Source organism: Heteronotia binoei, chromosome 3 (genome assembly GCF_032191835.1).
Source record: "Heteronotia binoei isolate CCM8104 ecotype False Entrance Well chromosome 3, APGP_CSIRO_Hbin_v1, whole genome shotgun sequence".
Taxonomy (NCBI): domain Eukaryota; kingdom Metazoa; phylum Chordata; class Lepidosauria; order Squamata; family Gekkonidae; genus Heteronotia; species Heteronotia binoei.
In genome coordinates this window covers 190970137-190979061 of record NC_083225.1, presented here as the reverse complement: position 1 = coordinate 190979061, position 8925 = coordinate 190970137, and the positions used below count along the sequence as shown (strand labels likewise).

General features: G+C 49.9%; 1 non-coding gene across 1 annotated transcript; it reads left to right on the top strand.

Moving 5' to 3' along the window:
- Window positions 1–8646: 8646 nt before the first annotated feature.
- TRNAT-AGU (transfer RNA threonine (anticodon AGU)) lies at window positions 8647–8723 on the top strand. The gene has a single exon. It is a non-coding gene; the product is annotated as a tRNA-Thr (tRNA).
- The last annotated feature ends 202 nt before the right edge of the window (window positions 8724–8925 follow it).

Here is an 8925-nt window from a genome sequence, read left to right as displayed (position 1 = left end):
TCGATGACAGCTACGGGATCCCCTCAGAGGAACCGTTCCCACGTAGCCCCGCAGCGCCTCACGCTTTCGAGATCGTACTCTGTTTTTCATCGAACCTCAGGCTTTAATTTTTGGGTTGAACTATGTCAGTGCAAAAAAAAAAGTGGAGGGGGGGGGGAGAGTCCATAGCCTTGCTTCTGCAGATGTTTCACAACTGGAAGCAGTCTTGAGAATATGCTTCGCAAGTCCCACCTGGTTTTTGTTCCTCGGTTTGGAAAAAGAAGTATGTATCTGTTACGTTAGAGGGAGGGGTCTTCTTCCCACAGAAAAGGAATCCTTGCTTTGAAGAATCATAGAGTTGGAAGGGACCTCCAGGGTCATCTAGTCCAACCCCCTGCACAATGCAGGGAATCCACAAATACCTCCCCCCAAATTCACAGGAACTTCAGCGCTGTCAGATGGCCATCTAGCCTCTGTTTATAAGCCTCCAAGGAAGGAGAGCCCACCACCTCCTGAGGAATCATGGAATCCTAGAGTTGGAAGGGACCTCCAGGGTCATCTAGTCCAGCAACCTGCACAATGCAGGAAACTCACAAACACCTCCCCCTAAATTCACAGGATCTTCATTGCTTCTTCTTCATAGAATCCTAGAGTCGGAAGGGACCTCCAGGGTCATTTATTCCAACCCCCTGCACAATGCAGGAAACTCACAAACACCTCCCCCTAAACTCACAGGATCTTCATTGCTTCTTCTTCATAGAATCCTAGAGTCGGAAGGGACCTCCAGGGTCATTTAGTCCAACCCCCTGCACAATGCAGGAAACCCACAAATACCTCCCTCTAAATTCACAGGATCTTCATTGCTGTCAGATGGCCATCTAGCCTCTGTTTATAAGCCTCCAAGGAAGGAGAGGCCACCACCTTCTGACGAATCATAGAATCCTAGAGTTGGAAGGGACCTCCGGGGTCATCTAGTCCAACCCCCTGCACAATGCAGGAAACTCACAAACACCTCCCCTAAACTCACAGGATCTTCATTGCTTCTTCTTCATAGAATCCTAGAGTCGGAAGGGACCTCCAGGGTTGTCTAGTCTAACCCCCTGCACAATGCAGGAAACTCACAAACACCTCCCCTAAACTCACAGGATCTTCATTGCTTCTTCATAGAATCCTAGAGTCGGAAGGGACCTCAAGGGTCATCTAGTCCAACCCCCTGCACAATGCAGGAAACCCACAAATACCTCCCCCCAAATTCACAGGAACTTCAGTGCTGTCAGATGGCCATCTAGCCTCTGTTTATAAGCCTCCAAGGAAGGAGAGCCCACCACCTCCTGAGGAATCATGGAATCGTAGAGTTGGAAGGGACCTCCATGGTCATCTAGTCCAATCCTCTGCACAATGCAGGAAACTCACAAACACCTTCCCCTAAATTCTCAGGATCCTCATTGCTGTCAGAGGGCCATCCAGCCTCTGTTGCAGAACCTCCAAAGGAGAATCATAGAGCCGGAAGGGACCTCCAGGGTCATCTAGTCCAACCCCCTGCACAATGTAGGGAACTCATAAATACTTCCCCCCCACACACATACTCTGTCCACCTCTTGAAACCCTGCAGGGTGGAGACAAGTCAGCTTCCACCAACCAGGACAGATGGTTTTTGCAGCCGAGAGCAGCCAGCCCCAGTGCCCCTTCCCCATTGGTTGGCCCGGTGGGCACGATCCAAGCCACCGGCCTGACAGTTCTTTGGTGTGGGATAGAGAAGGTAGAGAAAAAAAGTACTTTTCTCCCTTTCTCACAATACAGTAGCTCAGTGAAAATGCCGAGCGGTCATATTAGAAGGAAATCCTTCTTCACTCACGAGTGACTATTCACTGCCACAGGCGGTGGTGGCAGCTGTGTGAATAGACGGCTTCAAGAGGGGATTGGATAAGCATACAGAGCAGAAGTCCATCAGTGACTATTAGCCACAAGGTATAGATGGAACTCTGTGTCTGGGGCAAGTGATGCTCTGTATTCTTGGTGCTGGGGAGGACAACAGTGGGAGGACTTCTAGTGTCCTGGCCCCACCGATGGACCTCCTGATGGTACCTGCTTTTTTTGGCCCCTGTGTGACACAGAGTGTTGGACTGGATGGGCCACTGGCCTGATCCAACAGGGCTTCTCTTATGTTCTTATGTGACACAGAGTGTTGGATTGGATGGGCCATTGGCCTGATCCAACATGGCTTCTCTTATGTTCTTATGTGACACAGAGTGTTGGACTGGATGGGCCACTGGCCTGATCCAACAGGGCTTCTCTTATGTTCTTATGTGACACAGAGTGTTGGACTGGATGGGCCATTGGCCTGATCCAACAGGGCTTCTCTTATGTTCTTATGTGACACAGAGTGTTGGACTGGAGGGGCCATTGGCCTGATCCAACATGGCTTCTCTTATGTTCTTATGTGACACAGAGTGTTGGACTGGATGGGCCATTGGCCTGATCCAACATGGCTTCTCTTATGTTCTTATGTGACACAGAGTGTTGGACTGGAGGGGCCATTGGCCTGATCCAACAGGGCTTCTCTTATGTTCTTATGTGACACAGAGTGTTGGACTGGATGGGCCATTGGCCTGATCCAACATGGCTTCTCTTATGTTCTTCTGTGACACAGAGTGTTGGACTGGATGGGCCATTGGCCTGATCCAACATGGCTTCTCTTATGTTCTTAAGTGACACAGAGTGTTGGACTGGATGGGCCACTGTTGTCTTTTATGTGTGTCAAAATCTACCCAGGCAGCAGCTCTCCAGGGTAGAGGCCTTCCATATCATCAACTGCTTGATACTTTCTTTTAACTGGATAGGCCGAGGATCGAACTGGGGATCTTCGGCTTGCCGAACAGTTGCTTTCCAGCTGAGCCCCTCCCACAAACTGCAGCTGAGAACTTCTGTCGCTTCCATAGAATGTTGTCTGTAACCCAAATTTGAAATTCCAGACATAGAAAAGAGCCGTCCAGTGGAAAAAGATTTTGGCTGTTGAAGTCTAGCTTTTGATTAGGCAGATGGTGAGTAGGAGGGTGGGAAGGGACGAGCCACCGTTTGGTTCTCATGGACCTTTCATTGTTATTTGTTTGTTTGTGTGTTGCATTTGATTGATGAACACAAGTTATTGAGGAAGACTCAGCACGGGTTCTGTAAGGGAAGATCTTGCCTCACCTGTTACATTTCTTTGAGGGGGTGAACAAACATGTGGACAAAGGAGACCCGATAGATGTTGTTTACCTTGACTTCCAGAAAGCTTTTCATAAAGTTCCTCATCAAAGGCTCCTTAGAAAGCTCGAGAGTCGTGGAGTAAAAGGACAGGTCCTCTTGTGGATCAAAAACTGGCTAATTAATAGGAAGCAGAGAGTGAGTATAAATGGGCAGTCTTCACAGTGGAGGACGGTAAGCTGTGGGGTGCCGCAGGGCTCAGTACTGGGTCCCATGCTCTTTAACTTGTTTGTTAATGACCTGGAGTTGGAAGTAAGCAGTGAAGTGGCCAAGTTTGCAGATGACACAAAATTGTTCAGGGTGGTGCGAACCAGAGAGGATGGTGAGGCACTCCAAAGGGATCTGTTGAGGCTGGGTGAGTGAGGTTCAATGTGGCCAAGTGCAAAGTAATGCACATTGGGGCCAAGAATCCCAGCTACAAAAACAAGTTGATGGGGTGTGAACTGGCAGAAACTGACCAAGAGAGAGATCTTGGGGTCGTGGTAGATAACTCACTGAAAATATCAAGACAGTGTGTGTTTGCAATTAAAAAGGCCAACGCCATGCTGGGAATTATTAGGAAGGGAATTGAAAACAAATCAGCCAGTATCATAATGCCCCTGTATAAATCGATGGTGCGGTCTCATTTGGAATACTGTGTACAATTCTGGTCACCGCACCTCAAAAAGGATATTCTAGCATTGGAAAAAGTCCAGAAAAGGGCAACTAGAATGATTAAAGGTTTGGAACACTTTCCCTAGGAAGAAAGGTTAAAACGCTTGGGGCTCTTTAGCTTGGAGAAACGTCGACTGCGGGGTGACATGATAGAGGCTGACAAGATTATGCATGGGATGGAGAAGGTAGAGAAAGAACTACTTTTTCCCCTTTCTCACAATACAAGAACTCGTGGGCATTCGATGAAATTGCTGAGCAGTCGGGTTAGAACAGATAAAAGGAAGTCCTTCTTCACCCAAAGGGTGATTGACATGTGGAATTCACTGCCATAGGAGGTGGCGGCAGCTATAAACATAGCCAGCTTTAAGGGGGGATTGGATAAAAATATGGAGCAGAGGTCCATCAGTGTATATGTGTGTGTGTATACGCACACACACACACACAAACATTGGCCACTGTGTTAGGCCACACAGCAATGATGCAGCCAATCGTCCTGGAGCTTACAAGGCTCTTCGTACAGGGCCTAATGCAAGCTGCAGGAGGATTGGCTACATCAGAGGGGTGTGGCCTAATATGCAAAGGAGCTCCTGCTACGAAAAAAAAAGCCCTGGATAGTAGGATTAAAATAATATTTACATTAAAAATGGTTCCTCCAATAGACAGTGCTGCATCCCATAAGAACATAAGGCAAGCCATGTCCTTTCAACTGGAGATGCCAGGGATTGAACCCAGAACCTTCTGCATGCCAAGCAAGCAATCAGGTTAGAACGGATAAAAGGAAGTCCTTCTTCACCCAAAGGGTGATTAACACATGGAATTCACTGCCACAGGAGGTGGTGGCAGCTACAGGCATAGATAGTTTCAAGAGGGGATTGGAGAAACAGCTGGAGCAGAGGTCCATCAGTGGCTATTAGCCACAAAGTATTGATGGGATTCTCTGTCTGGAGCAGTGCTGTATTCTTGGTGCTGACCCATGACACCTCCTTATATGAAGCTACCTCCTGAGTCAGATCACTGGCCCCCCAAGGATCAGTCTTGTCTACTCAGACTGGCAGCGGCTCTGCAGGGTCTCAGGCTGAGGTCTTTGATATCACCTTCTGCCTGGTCCTTTTAACTGGAGATGCTGGGAATTGAACCAGCAAACCTTCTGCATGCTGAGCAGAGGCTCTACCACAGAGCCACAACCCTCCCCCCTTCCCTAACTTGCTACGTATGTATTTCAACCTTCCTCCAAGCAACCCACTCAAGGCCACGAATCTCTGCATGTCCCTCACCAGCGCTGTGAAGCCAATGGAAGAAGAATTGCAGATTTATACCGCACCCTTATCTCTGAACCAGAGAGTCAGAGCAGCTTACAATCTCCTATATCTTCTGCCCCCACAACAGACACCCTGTGAGGTGGGTGAGGCTGAGAGGGCTCTCACAGCAGCTGCCCTTTCAAGGACAACCTCTGCCAGAGCTATGGCTGACCCAAGGCCATTCCAGCAGCTGCAAGTGGAGGAGGGGGGAATCAACCCCGGTTCTCCCAGATAAGAGAGCTCTGGCTGACCCAAGGCCATTCCAGCAGGTGCAAGTGGAGAAGAGGGGAATCAAACCCAGTTCTCCCAGATAAGAGAGCTCTGGCTGACCCAAGGCCGTTCCAGCAGCTGCAAGTGGAGGAGTGGGGAATCAAGCCCGGTTCTCCCAGATAAGAGAGCTCTGGCTGACCCAAGGCCATTCCAGCAGCTGCAAGTGGAGGAGTGGGGAATCAAGCCCGGTTCTCTCAGATAAGAGAGCTATGGCTGACCCAAGGCCATTCCAGCAGCTGCAAGTGGAGGAGTGGGGAATCTAACCCACTTCTCCCAGATAAGAGAGCTTTGGCTGACCCAAGGCCATTCCAGCAGCTGCAAGTGGAGGAGTGGGGAATCAAGCCCGGTTCTCCCAGATAAGAGAGCTATGGCTGACCCAAGGCCATTCCAGCAGCTGCCAGTGGAGGAGTGGGGAATCTAACCCGGTTCTCCCAGATAAGAGAGCTGTGGCTGACCCAAGGCCATTCCAGCAGCTGCAAGTGGAGGAGTGGGGAATCAAACCTGGTTCTCCCAGAGAAGAGAGCTCTGGCTGACCCAAGGCCATTCCAGCAGCTGCAAGTGGAGGAGTGGGGAATCAAACCCAGTTCTCCCAGATAAGAGAGCTCTGGCTGACCCAAGGCCATTCCAGCAGCTGCAAGCGAAGGAGTGGGGAATCAAACCTGGTTCTCCCAGATAAGAGAGCTATGGCTGACCCAAGGTCATTCCAGCAGGTGCAAGTGGAGAAGTAAGGAATCAAACCCGGTTCTTCCAGATAAGAGTCCGCACACTTAACCACTACACCTAACTGGCTCTGGTTGGACCATCCAGTCTGTGTCACACAGTGGCCCAAAAAACCAAGTTCCTTCAGGAGGTCCACCAGTGAGGCCAGGACACTAGAAGCCCTTCCACTGTGCCTCCCCCAAGCACCCAGAATACAGAGCATCCCTGCCCCAGACAGAGAGTTCCATCTTCACCTTGTGGCTAATATCCACTGATGGACCTCTGCTCCAGATGTTTATCCAGTTCCCTCTTGAAGCCGTTTAAGCTTGTAGCCGCCGCCACCTCCTGTTCAAGGTGATGCTAATTTCAGTATGTGCCCAGGGTAATGCCGATTACCATTTTAGGGTCAGGAAGGAATTTTCCTCCTGGTCAGATTGGCCCAGGGATCCTGGAGGTTTTTTACTTCCCTTTGGAGCATAGAGCAGGGGTCACTGGGGGAGTGGGGAGGGAAGATAGTTGTGATTTTTTGGGGGGTGGGGGGTGGGGTTGGACTAGATCCGGGCTGGCCAAACTTGCTTAACATAAGAGCCGGACAGAATAAATGCCAGATGTTTGAGAGCCACAAGACAGGAAGGCAGGCACAGAGCTGGGAGGAGGGAGGCAGAGGTGGAAAGAAAGCAACTTATTTATTTATTTATTTTATGATTTATATCCCGCCCTTCCCACCAAGTGGCTCAGGGCGGCTTACAGCATAAAATCCCACATAAATTAAGTTTAGGTATTTAATACAATTAAAATATGTAAAACATTTAACATTAAAACATTAAGAGCAACAGAAGTCTAATAAACCACACTTATTCTTGTGCCGGTAAGTTATAAGCCAGCCGGAAGAGGGTTGTCTTACAGGCCCTGTGGAACTGAGCAAGGTCCCGCAGGGCCCTCACCTCCTCCGGCAGCTGGTTCCACCAGGAAGGGGCCATAACAGAGAAGGCCCTGTCCCTGGTAGATTTCAAGCGGGCTTCTTTTGGCCCGGGGATAACGAGGACTGGAAGAAAAGGTCTGCTCCAACAGTTAGAAAGTGGTTCATAAAAGTATGGGATAGCCTTGTTTCAGATAAGTTGGCATCACAAATTCTTGCATCTGATAACTTGAAATGCATTCGCCAAGCTTCCAGCTGGCTTGGCTCGGAGAAGTAGTTTAAAGAGAGCAATGCCTTTTCCAAGTCAGCTAGAGGGGTGGCGGGAGCTTCAAAAGCCACGCAACGAGTGTGGAAGAGCCGCATGTGGCCACCCCTGGACTAGATGACGCTTGGGATAGCTTTCAGTTCTATTTTCCAGTGTTTTTCAGCATATCAAAAAGGCATCTACCTTGAGCGTTTGGTAATATGCAAACGACCTGCGTTCGATCCCCGGCGGAAGCTGGGTTTTCAGGTCGCCGGCTCGAGGTTGACTCAGCCTTCCATCCTTCCGAGGTTGGTCAAATGAGCACCCAGCTTGCTGGGGGGAAAGTGTAGCTGACTGTGGAAGGCAATGGCCAACCACCCCGTAAAAAGTCTGCCGTGAAAACGTTGTGAAGGTAAAATGAGCGCCCAGCTTGCTGGAGGGAAAGTGTAGCTGACTGTGGAAGGCAATGGCCAACCACCCCGTCAAAAGTCTGCCGTGAAAACGTCGTGAAAGCAAAACGTCACCCCAGAGTCGGAAACGACTGGTGCTTGCACAGGGGACCTTTCCTTTTCCAAAACTGGTTTTGCCCTCCTTGAAATCTATCCGCAATGCACTAGTGATATTCCACATTATCCAGGAAGCTGTGGGTAGCGGGGGGGGGGGACATGGAGGGTACCAGGTTCCCTTCTGGAGTGAAGTATATCCATTGCTTTTTTGGGATCCCAGGACGGAGGTGCCGCACAGCTGGAATAACAGCCCTACAACGTCTTCTGGAGCTGGACGCCACATGGGTTTGTACTTTTGTGGAGGTTTATGGAGTGTGGAAATGGATTGTTCACGCACAGAGGCAGGTTTCGTTAATCTTCCGGCACTTCCCGTGATCCAGCAACTGTACGCCTTCTCTCCCACCTCCCAAAAAAGAGAGAGGGATTTACCGTTGATCTTTAGATGGGCCAATATGACTGAAACCATCTTGAGCAGATGGAAGGAGTAGCGTGCCTCAAACATGGACCTTTAGAGCAAATCGAACCGTGTGGGAGGAAAATGGAATAAACTCAAGAGCGGGTTCCAGATGGTTCCCAGATGTCTGAGCTACTTCCTGAATTGCTGTAGTTAGATGTGTGTTTGGAACGTAGACAGGATGGACTTGGGTTCAAATCCTCTTTCGTCCAGGAAGCTCACCTTGAGCTGGTAATTGTGTCACAACTATGCCAGCTTCCCAGAGCTGGTGAGGGACATGCAGAGAGAGAGACGTGACCTCAAGTGGGTTGCTTGGAGGAAGGGCTGTGACTCAGAGGTAGAGCATCTGCTTGGCAGGCAGAAGGTCCTAGGTTCTGGGGAGGGATGGTGGCTCAGTGGTAGAGCATCTGCTTAGTAAGCAGAAGGTCCCAGGTTCAATCCCTGGCATCTCCCAACTAAAAAGTGTCCAGGCAAGCAGGCATGAAAAACCTCAGCTTGAGACCCTGGAGAGACACAGGGAGGGGCTGCGGCTTAGTGGTAGAGCATCTGCTTGGTAAGCGGAAGGTCCCAGGTTCAATCCCTAGCATCTCCAACTAAAAAGGGTCCAGGCAAATAGGTGTGAAAACCCTCAGCTTGAGACCCTGGAGAGCCGCTGC